This window comes from Pithys albifrons, chromosome 8, assembly GCF_047495875.1.
Source record: "Pithys albifrons albifrons isolate INPA30051 chromosome 8, PitAlb_v1, whole genome shotgun sequence".
NCBI classification, from domain to species: Eukaryota; Metazoa; Chordata; class Aves; order Passeriformes; family Thamnophilidae; genus Pithys; species Pithys albifrons.
In genome coordinates this window covers 3,525,315-3,539,042 of record NC_092465.1, presented here as the reverse complement: position 1 = coordinate 3,539,042, position 13,728 = coordinate 3,525,315, and the positions used below count along the sequence as shown (strand labels likewise).

The 13,728-nt window shown below is 42.0% G+C and overlaps 1 long non-coding RNA gene across 1 annotated transcript in view; it reads left to right on the top strand.

Moving 5' to 3' along the window:
* LOC139675121 (uncharacterized) overlaps positions 1–13,728 on the top strand; it is a 34,983-nt gene that overhangs the window by 9,690 nt on the left and 11,565 nt on the right. Inside the window, exons 4-5 of the long non-coding RNA XR_011698435.1 lie at positions 1,234–1,440; positions 3,929–4,099. This is a non-coding gene — a long non-coding RNA (uncharacterized lncRNA). The remainder of the gene's footprint in view (positions 1–1,233; positions 1,441–3,928; positions 4,100–13,728) is intronic.

Genomic DNA, 13,728 nt, shown 5'->3' with positions numbered 1-13,728 from the left:
GAACACCTGGCTTGCTTTCAGGTAATATCAAGCTCTTAAAGTTGAAAAGCAAAAGGTTCTCAAAGATCTGAAATACGTATCAAAATCTGTGGTTTAGCAGCCTAAATTCAATTGAAATATGGTGTAATTAAGCCTTCCAAGACACTTGGGGTTTATTTCTAAAAATTTCTTAGATGACCTGTAGGCAACATGCAGCATTTTCAAGGGAGTATGTAATTTTAAAACTCTGAATACTGGTCATTTCTGCCAGGGACCTTAACAAACCTCTGTAAAAATGCATATTCCTTAAGAAAAAACCCTATATTTTGTGTTTTTAAGACACAGCTAACCTTACTTTTTCTTCTCACTTGAACAAGTCCTTCCCATTCTCAAGGAGATTGTTGAGATTTTCTTGTGAAGGTGGGAAAAACATGATGTGAGAGAAGGAGAAGGGACTTTTTGTCTTTGCCTTCTTTCCTAATGTGGATGCTGAGTGTCCTACTGGTGCAAAAGGGTCAGAGAGAGAAAAAATGCGTAAATAATTTAATGGAGAAAAGAATTGTAAGACAGCAATTCACCAGAGTAAGGACAATGGAGCACAAAATGCCATAAAAGATAATAGGCTTATATGAATTGGCATGTGTTAGTGATTATGCAATCATTCATTTCCCACAGATTTCTTTTTATAGGAAACTTTGGAAAATCCCTGAAGAACTGACCGAGCCATTTAACCACAACAGGTTTCTTTTCTACATGGCTGGGAGTGGGCGAGAAATATTTTCACATATTTGTGCTCTCTTGGCTAGTTTTTAACTGCTGGAAGTAGCAGTGCAGAAGAAGACAGAGGATGGTGACTCAGCTCCACGTCCAGTGGGTCCTCCTGCCACCCGCCCTGTGGGACCAGGGGCTGCAGATCCAGATGGGAATTAGCTCATGTAATCGGGAGCTTCAAGGTTTGCTCCATGACTGCTGTGACAGGCGCTGGAGAGGCTGAGGAGAGAGATTTCTGCTCCAGGGAGTGTTTCCAGCTCTGGCTGGATGTGAGTCCCTCTGGCTTGCAGTGAGCAGCAGAGCCCTCCTTGGTCACTGGCAAAAGGAGTCTTTTGCTTCCTTGCTGTCATAGGCTGTTTAAATACTTGTATTTCTGACAACAGTTTTCCTTCACCACTGGCTTAAGGAAAACAAGACCTTGATCTGTACTTCTGAGTTTCTCAAACCTTTTCTTCTCTTTTTTTTGTTTTGCTTTTTAAACAGGTTATTTTGCTTGCATTCTTCAGAGCAGCTTCTCACAGCCTCAAAATATCCCTGACACTTCAAGATGCATCACTGAAGGACTTGTCCCTCACCAGGATGCCTCACTTCAGGAAAGCTCTGACCAAGCCCAGCATCCTCATGTGGGTATCCTGTATCTCAGACTGTCACTCTGCTAAAGCATCTTGGACCTGAGCAGCTGCTGGGCAGGTGTGGAGGCTGCTCTCCTCTTTCAGCATCTTTTCCTGCTCTTCTCCTGTTCCTGTGGCTGCTCTGCTGATGTTGGCAGTGCTTCCCTGGGAATGGGGAACCTGCTTGTTGCACTTCCTCATTGCATATGCTCATCTACAGCTTCATCTCTGGTCAGGTTGTCCAATGAATATTTTTAATAGTGCACTTTGCTTTGGAATTGGACTTGGTCCTTTTAAACTCAGGATGTTTCTGTTATTCCATAATTTGCTCTGATCAGCCCTGTGGAACAAACACGTGCAGGCCATGATGGTGATGGCTGCCATCCTGCAAGGACAAGATGGACAGGCTTAGAGTGTTTCCTGGGGTTTGGCACACCCAATGCATGGCATCTGGGTCAGAGTAGGTAAAATGGGTTTAATCAAGCCCATCTCATAAGAACCTTCAAGCATAAACCTCATGGTATCATTCAAATGTTCCTAGTTGGGCGCAGAGTGTTATTCTTGCTCCTATAGAAGTATGAAAGGATGAAAGACTTGGAACTCCAAATCAATTTTAAAGGCTGAAAAATAAAACCAGTTGAAGGATCTGGATCCTCCCTTGTGGTTTATCTTTCAAATCCAGAATTCTGATGTCCAAACCATCCATCAGGTTAAAGACATCTCTGAATATGAAATAGTTTACTATTAAAAACCTGAAAAAATCTGCCCACTAAATTCTGCAAGTGATTAAAAATAGTCATTAAGAGCATTTGCAAATATTTATCTTAGCTTAAGTTAGGTGGGAGCAATTTTGATCAGGCCATGATTATTTTTTTAGCTACATTACTAAGTCAACTATGAAAGGTAATGTTCCCATTTTTAATATATGTTGTCTTTCTCAGCTTCAGCCTCTCCTGTCATAGTTTGAACTGCAGTGTATGTACTTGGATAGAAAACATAAAACAGAGTGAAGGATATAATAGAGAGTCTTATCAGCCCCTTCTCAAAACACCCATACCCTCACCAAATCCTTCCCCAACTTCAAAATGTCAGCAAACAGCACCAAAACCAGCTTGCCATCCTCTGCAGAAGGGAGGACAGGCTCCTCTGATGGCTGCAGGTCATCAGCAATCATTCACTTGGGAGCTTTGCTTGAGTTTCCTTCCCCCCACAGTATCTGAGCTGATCGTAGTTGCATGAAATATGTTTAGGAAAAGCAGTCAGCTCCAGTTGGCTCTGGGCAGAACTTCTAAAAGGGAAAATTTCTTGACAGTCATACAATGAATGTTAAAAAGTTGTCATCAGTGAGAATCATGCCATTCTTGCCTTGGTTTGATCAAAAATGCCTCATGATTTCAGGTTCTTTGGAATCGATCACTAAACATGGTGTTACCTCCATTCATAATGTCCTAGAGCCAAGCACTGCAGTCCCTGGTTTTCACTCTCACTGTTTTCTGAAGAATACAGTTCATTCAACTGGGAAAGTTAATATATTCAAACTCCTATATTAACTTAGGATGCCTTTGACAGGGAGCATCAGGAGGTACATGGAGGAAAGCACTAGGCAAAACTGGCCAATCAGCTGGATCCAGTTCCTTTGCTACTGAGAGCATATTGAGACCCAATCAAAGTGTAATTCATGTTCAAAACATCTGAACTCGAGTGTCATTTCTCCAGTCTGTGCTGTGTCTGGTTTTTGCCCCATATGGGAGGAGATGCTTCTCAGTTACCCAGTGGTGCAACTTTCCCTTCTCCCATATTCTCCTGCAAGGTAATCTCTGTGTGTGCCCTGACTCACCAAGATGCCAAGTTTCAAAGGCTTTTGCAAGTATTTCTGAAATATTTTTTTGGTTAGAAAATGCAAAAATGGGATAAATTCTGAGCTGTCCACCATATAGGGCATGAACATCAACCAGAGTTCTTCCTGCAGCAGTGCACTGACTGAACCAGTGAATATCTGTGATTTTAAAGCAGTGCTAATCTAAAGCAACGAGTTCTGAATAATGTTTATTAACTATATTTTAATGACTTGTCAGTTTTCTAAAACACATGCTGGAGTATTTTAGAAATCACTTAGGAAATGCAGTTTTAATTCTGTTCCCATATTCATGGGCTGCTACTTACTTTAAAAAAAAAAAGGAGAGATTAGAAGGTTCAGATTTAGAGCAGCAAATTGCTGTGCTAATCTGCAGGTATTTCTCTTCTTGATATGGCCACTAATGTCTAATCTTAGCAACACAGGCCCAATCATTGTGCTTTTTCATTAGAGCTGCAATGAACTGTGTGCCAGGGACTTGAACTCTGGTGAGCAAGCTGCTCCAAGCTTGAAAGCTTTCATATGAAAATGTTCTGTATGAGTCTAAAATGAGCCTGTTAAGTTTGTGCAGAAGATGGAGAGTTCACAATATGAGCTCTGGTAGGAGCAGTGTGCCTTTGAACCTCTGGGCAGTGTAGTGGTTTAGGGCTGGCTATGAACAAGAAGTCCATGCCATGAAAAATTTTCAAGCCTTTAAATTTGTTTCAATTAGGAAAGAGAAGAGAAAACCTCGGGATTTTTTTTCCTACATTATGTTGTGGAGAAGGGCTGTGGAACACATCTTTCTTGATGGAGGCTGTCTGCAGTGTTGGGAATGTCTTCAGAGTTGGGATTTGAACCTGGACCTTCAAGCATCCCTGGACGTGTAACCATCAGGCTGTGGGTGAGTCTGGACTGATTTCTCTCTCTTCCTTCTGGCTACCCAAAACCCTCACCCCAGACTTCAAATAACATGCTGACAAAAACATTTTTTGACAAACAGATAACTCTTTGTGAAAGATTCAATGCAATTATCATTGGCTGATAACTGGAGTTTTGCTGAACTCTTTTTGCTGGAGGTTGTAATGGTCTTGAGTGGTCTGCCACCTCGGTGTTATGTTGTGCCCTTACATGACTTACTGTACTTCTTCTTGAAGAATCTGAGTGACTGGTGTTGGTACAGAGCTCAGTAATGAGAGAGGCTCATTGATGTTTCTTTCCTTATGAGCTGGAGTGTTGCTCTTGAAAGGCAGTTATTTGGAAATACTTCTAGGGAGTTATTTCCCAGGTGTTCCTGAGCATGGAAGTCTTGATAACTGCCTGTTTTCCATTTTTTTCCTGTTACTTGAACTATGCTTTCCTATATACTTGCATTGCTTCCAGTATTTCTGTTTCTGCAGCTGAGTGACCATGCAGACTTCTCCCAACCTGCTAAGAGCTGATTCATCTCCCCTTAGAACAACCCTCTCTATCCTTGTGGTTTCCCTCTGTCTCCATAGTCCCCTATTTATTTTTTTTTTAAATTATCTTTCATCTTACTCCTTTCAACTACCCACTAGTTTTGATCCTTACCTAGAAACTTATTGCTCAGTTCTTTTGCTCCTTAGATAAGGGGATTAAAGTTATGCTTTGGAATCAGTGGTCATTTGACCACAGACTTTAGAGACAGTGAAGCTCCTGAAGACCACAGTGGTGAACATTACACCAAACCAGCCTTGATTTAATACGATGAACTTGCTAAGCCTAATTCTCTGCTTTCTGCTTTTCTGCTTGGACTTATGGCTCAAATAATTCAGGGTGTGGGGACCATTAAAAGAAATCATTATCATTTTCCAGAACAGACTTCAAAGGAAAACTCACTTTTCCCAGTGCATTTTATCTTCCTTCTATTCCTAGTGCTCACTTTCTTTTAAAATTTTTTCTTTCCATGCCATCATCCTAATTTTGCCCACGTTTAATTTCTCTATTGACTTTAATTAGGCTCATGAGCTTGATCACCAGGTGGGTTTTCCCCAAACTTCCACAGCAATGCTTTCCATCAGCAACAGGCTTGCAAGAGAATTTTGTTAAGCTGCAGGTAGGAGGCTAATGTTATCAGATCTAGTGTGTTTCATTGATAAATGTTTGTTATAGCTGGTGAATATGCCAGGAAGTTATTTCTTTAATTATTTTTTAAGCAAGCAGGCTACAGAGCCCCTGATCAGTGAGGTACCAGAGGGCAAAGGAGAAAAGAGGGCTGTGGTGTTAGCCAGGGGAACAATTCATACCTCTGTAGTCAACCAAATGCTTGTGTATCTTGGGGAAGTAGCTCTTCATCTTCCAGCTGCCTTTTTCTGAGGAAAATCCAGTGCAAGGAAAAAAAAAATCCTTGGATTCACTTGTGGAGAATCTCAGCAGATGTGGAGTTGACTGCTAGGAAGGAAGGTTGGCACACACCTTTTGGGAATGTTGTGTATGGTTTTCCTGGGCAGGCTCTTACAAAATAAGATTTTCCTGTCTCAAATGCTAAGTAGCATAAAATATGAGCTATTAGGGTGAATTGCAGTTTCTGTAGCTTTTGCTTGATGATCATTTGCATATTCAGAGTCTGCCTTGGGTTTTCTTTTTATTCTTCTTTTAAAACAACATTTACCTAGAGAAGGGCTTAGTTGTGAGTGCTCTAAATAAGCATTTTCTCTGCAGTTGACTTTAATCCTACCAAAAGAATTAGCAGTCAGAGTAGAAAACCTTCTTTGGGTCCTACAGGGCATTAGAACATCTCAGGTACTGACTGCTGGTTTAATAAAAGGATAGGATTTCCATTTACTTCAGGCAGGCTTAATGTATTGTTCTTGTAGTGAGACAGTCAGAATGAGTCAGGAGCCAAAGAATACACTTTATAGACACAAATAATCGTAAATTCAGAATGTCACCTTTAGGCAGAGGCATTTTTATTATTGTTAGTGGAGCTGCTGAGTAGGTTTGATGTTTTATTCTCTTGAGTACTAAATGTTCCAGAGTACCACAGCCCTATCTTTATCAGGCTCACAAGGAGGGAGCACAGCCAAACTTGCTTCCTATACTTCTCTATGATTGATAGCAGATGGCATGCTTTAAAATAAACCTATCCATTAGCAGTCCTCAGTGTTTTTACTCAAGGCATTTACAACTGTCTCAACCAGAAAACACATTCGCTCCACCAGCTAGTTTCAGTCTGCAACAGCTGTACAGGTGCAAATCTTTCATTAACTCTTAAACCATGGTGAAATAAATGCTCCACTCTATTTTATTTTTAGTGGAGAAGGTTGTTCTTCAGTGGAGGATTGGATTCTGCTCTCCCTTTGCACGTAGCAGAGGTTCATTTTAATAAACTGATATCAAAATAGGAGGAGTTTTTGAGTTTTTTCCCCTAGTCCCCTGTAAATCTTTAGGGTGTTCTATTGCCATTGAGATAAATATGGCAGTTTGTAGGTATACAGCAAAAATTGGTGAAAAATACTGGTGAAATTGTAATCAGGGCTGGGATTCCTGTGGGACAACAGCCACCTGCAGCCCTGTAGCATCACCTGGAGTGGCAGCACTGGCTCTAACCTGATGGAGGAGAGGCTGCACATGTCCCCCACCTCTGCCTCACACTGGGGCTCTTTTTATCTCTGATTTGTTGGAGAGATGCAGAGAGACACACACTCACATGCCCACACACATATACATTTTCAACCTGATTCTGAGCTCATTGCTGGCAGGATAGTCCATAAATAAATTGCTAAAATCTGTCCCTATTTTGCCTAGATTTCTATGCAATAGTCATAAAGCACTTTAAAATTTACCCAGCCGTCCTTGCAATACAATGAAGCACCTCCCCAAACATTAGGACACTACCAGCTAGAGCTTAAAATATTAGCAGCAAATCTTTAATATTAGCATTTAGCATTAATATTAGACAAGATCTTAAAATATTAGAGCCAGATAAAAGAGTATTAACAGGGGTATAGGAGTCATTAAGCAGAATAACCATCACTGACTAAATGGATGCTGAAACTTTAACATGCAAACCAGTGTAGATGATGGGAACTTCACAGAGACAAGAGGATCCTTTTCACTTAAAAGGAAGTTGGAGAGACGAAGGTTAGGGATTTGAAAGCTGGTAAATAAAACAACACAGCAGGAAAAGTTATATAGAATGTCTTGTTAGTGGTGATCATGTCCTATGTTATTTTTCTTAAGCTGAAAAGATAAAACAAGAAGACAGGCAACATTCTGTCACAAATAAATGGAAATTGGGGCATTTTTTCTATAAGTCCAAAGTAGCAGGAGAAAAATACAAATGTACTCTCAGCACTGTAAGTCCATGTAGGTTAAAGGAGGTGCTAAAATGATTTAACATGATGGACTGCAGCTCACATGCCTTTTTTATAGCACAATGAGCTAAACTGAGGGAATTTGAGCTTGATTCCATCGAGGTTGGGGATTTATGCCAACGTGGGGAGCAGACCTGCAGTGGGGCAGCTCCTGAGTGGGACTGGGTTCTGTGGTGGCAGAGGGACGAGCCCCCATTACAGCTCGTGCCAGCTCTGTCCCATAAGCACCTGGAGGATTTGGTGCTAAATGAAACGGGAAAAAAACAAGGCCAGCTGTAGACATAAGAAGTTTAAGAGCATCAGTACTTGCTTCCAGCTAATCTCTCTTGATGACTCCTGTAAGCAGCCGAGGCTGGTCGTTCCTGTTAATTATTCAAAGCCCCACACCAGTTTCGTAGCTGAGTGGTGTAAGAGGATGTGCAGTGTCCCCATTTCTCAGTCTGACTGGAGGAAAGGCATGAGGCATCACTGAGTGACATCCTGCTTATCAAAGAGGAAAGGTGAGACTGGGAGAGGCTGCAGCTGATCCCATTCCTGAGCCACATTGGCACTATTAAACCTCACCTCTTTCTGAAGAGCTGGATGCAGGGCAGGATTCATGATTATATTGTTTCTTAAAACTATGAATATGGTGGCTTTTCTTCTAAAAGGATCAGGCCTGCATTCTTGCATGTAGATCCAAAAGATATGGGATTGCATTCATTAGTGTTCCATCAAAGGAAGAAACAGAGGGAAAATCATGCACCCTGAGATCTACATGATGTCCACCACAACCTCAGGCTGCCCAGGCACCACAATTTCAAGGCTGTGAATACTTTCCTTATAGGAAAAATGGGAGCAAACTTTTTAGGAGGACCTGTTGTGATAAGACAAGGAATAAACTGAAAGAGGGTTGATTTAGATTAGAAATAAGGAAGAAGTTTTGTAATGAGAGTGGTAAAACATTGAAGAAGATTGTCCTGAGAAGTGGTGGCTGCCCTGTGCCTGGTTGGGTGGGGCTTTGAGAAACCTGGTCTAGTGGAAGATATCCTTGCTCATAGGAGAGAGTCTGACTAGATGGCCTTTAAAGATCCCTTCCAACCCAAGCCACTCTAGGATTCTATGACTAGGGAACAGAGTAGAAAAGGGGTGGCAGTGGGGTTAAATACATGTTCTTCGTTGTCTCAAAGAGACAGAAGAAAGAGAAAAATATTCCCAGAAACAATCTACTCCAAAAGGATCTGTTCTAGAGACAAGCCTTTACACAGCATTACTCTTTGGGTATCTGTTGATGCCTACCCTATATGGCTGTATATATATCTACACCCCACCACCCCCAAATTATACAATCTTTTAATTTCATTATAGTAAATAGCAATTTTTTCATTATAACTTTTGGAATTGCTCGTGGGGTTTTTGTGTGATGCTGACTTTTTTGTTTGGTGTCCAGGACTGCTCACACCCACACAGACAGGTCCTTCAGCCTGAAGCAGAAAGTCTAAAACACTTGTTACAGATCGTTGCTCTGTCCTCTGCTTTTTGGTCCATTGGTCTTGTGGGGGAAAATGTACAGAGTCTATTCCTGATGTGGTTAGGAACTTTCTGAAGAGATAAAATTAGCTTTGCATAAAATATCTTCTACACTATGTAGAATCAGATGCATTTGGTTGCCACTGACCTCACTGTCATTATTTCCAGAAGTTAAGGTGCACAGGTGGAAATATCTAAATATTGGCATATATGTTCTTCCTGAAAGGCAGTGAAATATCTCTTTATTTCTTTAAATGGGAGCCACATTCAGTCTCACAGTTAAACATATTCTTAAGCACTGTATAAGCTGGGGGCCAAAGAATACAGTTTATTATGATACCACAGGTTACTGCGAATTATGTAGGGCCTTTATAGTAATAGTTTCATTTAGTAAAGGAAAAAGAAAAATCCTTTTATCGCCCCTCCAAACTCCTTATTTATTAATGACCTAGAAGGATGCAATGTGGTTATTAAGAAATGAACAAATTTTGCCTGGACACAGTCCAGCACACTCAGAACTGGTGTTGCCTTCTAATAGCTCTTTTCTAGGTTCCAGTTCCATCCCTGAGCTGGTAAATGTTGGAGGGTAGCCAATGCAGACGGAGAAGGGGAGGGTGGCAAAGGGCTGCACTTAATCCTCAGTTGATTTGGCCTTTCTGTGAATAAGATAGATTTCTGATGCTGCTCTCCATGCCATTCATAGCAGTGTTGCCAGTAGTAAATTTGTGCTTACACTGAAGAACCCCCTATGCCCCCTGTTTCCCTGCCAAAACTTAACTCAACTAAAATAAATCATATTTTGGAAAGCTAATTATACAGCCAAATTACAGAAAGGTATTGAAAAACTGGTGTGTGCTTAACATTAAATGAATTTAAATTGGCAGCAAGGAACACATACACTAAAAATAAATACAGTAACATAGTAAAGTGGAAGTAATGGAATTTAAACAAAAATGTAATGCCAAACATTGGGATTGGTATTCAGACCCATTGTGGAACTAACTGTGCATCCATTGCACACAAACTTTCCCAGTTTAAATCTGTTCGGAGTGAAATTTGTTTGCTCATCTTTTTATTGTATTTCTTGGGAAACTAAAGGAACGGAATCTTCTCCCCCTTCAACTGTATTAAAAAAGGTTTATACAAGTTGCCTCTGCTTTAAGGGGAGAATATTTTGGGGGACTTGGGCTGGGGGGTCATAACAGTTGAATAAGCAGGTATAACCTAAACAAAAGCAAACCATTAAAGAGGAAAGAAGCAGAGGGGAAAAGAAAAAACAAAACCAAGCAAAACCCCCAACTTTTGTAGAACATTAAAAAAGTTTCCCGATGGAACAGCATCCTTGAGATTAAATATTCCCATATGTAAGTTGACATTTCAAAATGTGAGTCTTATGAAAGATAAGAAGGAAATGGTGAGAAATGCAACCTTAAATATTTTGAAGCACGACTTCCTCTATTATGTGGCAGTTGGCAAAACTTTCTGGGGAAAGATGCACTCCACAAAATCCATGCGGCGCAGGGCACATGTTTGCCTAAAAGTTTCCTCCTGTTGCTCGCTGGTTTGGTGTTCAAAACCTTCCACACCTTCAGGGTAACGTCGCAGTATCCCTTCGACATTGCTTTTAATCTCAAAGACAGATGTTTTAGATCAATCGCTCAAAACGGAACAGTTTAGCAGTCAGAAAACACTGTCAGAAAAGATTTGTTGTAAGGAAGACGAAACCGTGAAATAAAATTGAACTTTTATCCCCATTTGGATGGGAACTGCGCTTGGCTGGGAATCCCAAGGGGACGAAGGCAGTGGCCTATCATGTGTTGAAAAAACAAACATATGACAGTGCTCTGCAGTAATCGAGCAAACGCTGCTTCTGGGAAATAGTGTGATCACCATTGTTCAGTGCTGCAGGACCTGAAAAAAAAGATAATTATTGAAGAAAGGAAGGTGGCCTCGTGACTGGGGTGAGGGAAGACAGGACAAGCTGCTGCCAGTGGCCCTGAGTTCCTGCCGGCTCTGGAGAGCCCATGGTTTTCTTGTGGTTAAGGTGTGACATACGCAAGTCTTGGCAGAGCAGCTGGACTTTATTTTCCAGCATTGTTCAGAGTCAGGAATGATGAACATGCCAGCAGTGGAGAGTGTCAGTATTTCCTGGATGTAAGAGCTCTTCCCTGTGAGAGTGCGGAGGCCCTGGCACAGGTTGCCCAGAGAAGCTTTGGCTGCCCCATCCCTGGAATTGTTCAAGGCCTTGTGGGAAGAGGCTTAGAGCAACCTGGTCTAGTGGAAGGTGTCCTTGTCCAAGGCAGGGGATTAGAACAGATGAGCTTTAAGGTCCCTTCCAACTCAAAACATTCTAGGAATCAATGATCTTTTTATTTCTGAAAACTCAACGCAGATCAGGCAGTGCCACTCACATTAATAGCCTCATGCATCCAACCTGTAAAACAGAGGTGGCTGTTTCAGGACACCAAGCTCCTGGCCCAACTCAGTATCTTTCTGCCTATCTCTAGATATTTTACAGAAGAAAGATTAAAAGGTACTTTTTTCAGAATGCTTGGTCTTATTTTGTGTCCCATCACGGCCTATTCATATGCTGAGCTGGAGCTGTGCTTTGCAGTGTCTTTTGGTCTAACCAGATTGCCATGGGATACCTGTTTTGAAATGGCAAATGTTCATATCAAGGAATGTGTCTCAGTACCAGTCCTCCTCCTTTGTCCTGCTCATCCATGCTCAGGCATGCCATGTGCTTTTCCCTTGCCTTGTGCTTTGCTCTGGGAGTTTTTTGTGGAGCAGTGTCTTTCCCTTCTCGCCTCCCTGTGTATCCTCCGTGCTGGATGAGTTTGCATTGTGTGGTGTTTTCCTCTTCATTTATTGCAAACAAATCTGGTCTCTGCCATTTGTTTACTCTTATACTCTGTCTTTATGCCTTGGTATGCATTTTTAATTAGATGCGCTTCAGTTCTTTCACTGCTTGTTAACACTTTCCTATGGTAAATACGGTCTCCACCAGCCCTGTAAGCCTTCTCTGCACTACAAAATTCTGATTTGGTTCTCCTACCCATAATTATCAGTTGATACAGAGTCTCGTTCCCTGTCTGGCCTGCCTGCTGAGTGCTTACAGTTCCATCGTGGACTTTTAATGATTGTTCCCCTACACAGCCAGGATAATCCAAGTGCCTTCATTCTTCTTAGAAATATTCTGTGTACAGAGAAATAGTGTTTTGGCTATTTGTCTGGGCTGTTTCCGGACTTCAGCAGCTCCAGTTTGGATGCCTGACATAGAGAAGTCCCGGACAAAGCCTGCAGTGTGTGCAGATCAACTGCCTGAATTGTGAGAAGCTCTTCTGCACACGCAGAGCGGGTCCCAGGAATCAGGAATGCGCCGAGTTAGCCCTGAATGCGTTGGCCATCATTCCTGTGAATGGAGGATGGATATGTCTGGAGGGGAATACTGGAGTCCTAAACACATGGGAGCTTTCAAGATCTGCATCTTTCCTGAGTGCCAGTATTGTTAAAGCATAAAATTATGGGTTTTTTTCTTTTTCTTTAAGTAGTGTGAGCCCATTTGTGCTTCCACTGTTTTTTTTCTGCCTCTACATTTGACTTAGGCCACAGGCAAAGGACTTCATCCTTTCTAACTCCCTTCTATGCCATGCCATCAGCTTTCTGGAGATGATGTGAGAGGTGGGATGAAAAATTTTGACCTCGCTCCACCCTTTCCTTCCAATTTGCCCACTCTATTATAGCACTTGCCTTATGTTGCAGAACATGCATGTTCCCCAGGATTGCATACCCTGTGAGGGACTGCAAGGTTAAAAAGTAACTAAAATGGCTCTTTCCATAGCAGACAGTCTACTCTGATCCCACTCTCTGGCTGGGGGAGAGGTTGCCAAAGGTTACAATCCACTGTGCACAGAGATCAATATCTTCTGTAGCCAGTGCCTGGATTTGCTCCCTCTCCCTTGCCAGTGCTGCATTTCAGTGAGGAGCCAAGAAACATTTCTCCTCTTTTCCAAGAAGAAAGGGGTGAAAAAAAAAAAAAAGGAAAATGTCTTGTCTCCACACTTCCTCCCACCAGGAGGGCATTGTGTTTGGCCTCTGCTCCACTTTTTGTTATAAATTTGCATGGTGTGATGTTTGCTTTGGCCAGTGCGGTGGCAGGGCAGGGGCTGGCAGCTGACTCTTTTGCAGGGGGACTGGTCTGAGCAGGGTCCTCCTGGCACCTCCTGGCATGTGAAGAGGAGATGCTGGGTGTCTGGGAGGCTTCAGGAAATGAAATGCCCTCCTCGAGGATTTGCACTTTTAGGGTATCAAGGGCTGCGTTTTGCACTCAAATGTTGCAATTTCAGGTCTGGTGGCCCAAACAGGGAGCTCAGTGCTGAGCCTGCGAAAAAGCATCACTCAGTGGAGCAACCTCACATTGGCAGGGAGGTGGAGCACATGGACTAATAGGTCTTTTCCACTTTAATTTCTAGTCTAAAATGAGTCTTTGTTACTGTTCTCAGACTCGACGCCAACTGTCACGCCACACACCAGATCTTTCTTTCTTTTCTGCCCTTAACTTTGCAGAGAAGCCTTTAAAGCAAACAAACACAAAACTGTGAGAAACCGAGGGAAGATATGGACTGGCCCACTCGTTAGTGCTGGAATGTGGAAACTATGAAGACATCTTTTTTTATTACCGATGCTG